Source organism: Triticum aestivum, chromosome 7D, assembly GCF_018294505.1.
Source record: "Triticum aestivum cultivar Chinese Spring chromosome 7D, IWGSC CS RefSeq v2.1, whole genome shotgun sequence".
Taxonomy (NCBI): domain Eukaryota; kingdom Viridiplantae; phylum Streptophyta; class Magnoliopsida; order Poales; family Poaceae; genus Triticum; species Triticum aestivum.
The window spans coordinates 31420236-31422316 of record NC_057814.1 but is presented as its reverse complement, the minus strand read 5'-3'; positions in this window follow the sequence as shown (position 1 = coordinate 31422316).

Sequence of the window (2081 nt, the reverse complement as noted above, 5' to 3'; positions counted from 1 at the left end):
GTAGAATTGGAGGCGTATCAACAAGGACCCAAATGTCCATATTGTCTTGCTCGATGTCAGGATCACCAAGATCCATGGTGACAAGCATACCCTCATCAAAACCATACATCTTGCAAAATGCTTCCCAATTTTTGCAACCAAAATGGGTTACGCTCTCAGAATTATACAGCTTTACTTCAAAATCTATATCATGATGGGTCCTTAGGTGAATTTTCTTTGTTTCCATACTTTCATGGTCTTCAAAACCCATCCTCTCCAAGACGTAGCGTCTTGCATGGCATGGGATAAGCTAGCCGAATTGTAAAAGATGAAAAGTACACGTTGAAATAGTTGAAGTCGTGCTTAATTACGAAAAAATAACACTTGTCGTCGTTGCGTACCGTTTCAACATCGAACGTCTCCTCCAGCTTAATACTGAAGCGCCGATCTTCGTCCAGGTGAGGCCTGTCGCACTGACCTCGGTCGTCGTGGCACCAGTCGCACTCCCCCGGGAGACTTTCGTCGTCCGAGTACGACATTTCCTATGTTCATATATATTCAAATATTAAACATCTACAATTAAATATATGTACTAAAAAACCTAAGTTAGATCATTATTATTCATCACGGGTTGACTATCGGTTTGTCGAGTCTTTTCTTGAAAACTCTCAGCTCACGTGGTGTATACATTCGACCGTTGGTGATGGTCGCTCCTCCCTTTGTCCCCGTGTGCATTACACCAAAATGTCTAGCTAGCACACGGGAACAAAGGAGAAGCGACCCCCACGACAACAGTCGGGATTCTTCGTCCTCTCATATATATATGGTGGAACTCTCCCTCACTGATTCCTCTCTGACATTTGCGACCGTCGGTGATGGTAGCTCCTCCTTTCGTTCTCGAGTGCATTACACCAAATTGTCTAGCACACGGGAACGAAGGAGAAGCTACCCCCACGACAACAGTCGGGATTCTTCGTCCTCTCATATATGGTGGAGACTCGACAGACTTACAGTCAACCCGAAATATCGTTTAATTATCTTTCTAAAAGAGGATTTGGCTGGTCTCACCTCGATGTCGGAGGGGGCGGTGACGGGGACGACGGCGGGGATGATGGAGGGGCCGGGGGGGGCTCCTAGATTTCTGCGAAAACAAAAACCCTATAAGCTATCAACTAATCATAGTGCTCTCCAATTTTAGCATTCAAAGTAGGATCGGAGTAGTTTTCCACTTTGAGCATTCAATAAGCAAAATCAAATCACAAAATAAAGTAGTATTCAAATTAGGATGCATTCAATTATAAGCAAAACTACATCATCTCCATGCGTCCGTACATCGCCGAATATTATCACTAATACACCTCGAATACTATCATACATATAGCATCGCTAGTACAGCTAGAACAGTAGCGCCCGACGGGTATCGGCGCGGGCGGTGGACACCCAAAGGGACGGAACCATCACAGGATCATAGCTCCAGTGAGATCCCTGAAGAACCTGCCAGGTATTGTCGAACCTGCCCTCCAACGCAACCATGTAGCGACGGACGTGCTGGTCCTCCTCGCTGACACGGTGACGTACCACCTCCGCGGTGTCCGGAAGCCTCGGCACCGTCACTGGCCCACGCGAGCGCCACCAAACAAGGATCGGGTCAACGACGGGCTGGTTCCTCACCAACCTACGCCCACCGGAAGGTAGCACCTCCCAAAACCAGCCCGGCGGAGCCCAGTCCCGGACATGGCCCCTCTGATCAAGCCGGCCTCCTCCGCCGAGTCGACGACGAGGATGCGGGATAGGCATCGTCGACGTCGATGCGGGAATAATTGCTTTAACTAAAAAAACAAACTAGTTCTATTAATTTCCTTACTATAAATAGAATAAAGTAGTACTTACTACAAATAAACTAGCTAGTTTAACTAGTTCTATTATTTTTCTAACTAATTCTATTAAACACTTTCTAAGTAGTACTTACTAAAAGTTATCGGGGAGGGGGGTACATATATCGACAACGACATACCCGATAAAAAATAAGAAGAGGAAGAAGACGAAAAAAAGAGGAGAAGAAGAAAGGAATAGAGGAGGAGATCGAAGAAAAAAAGAAAAAA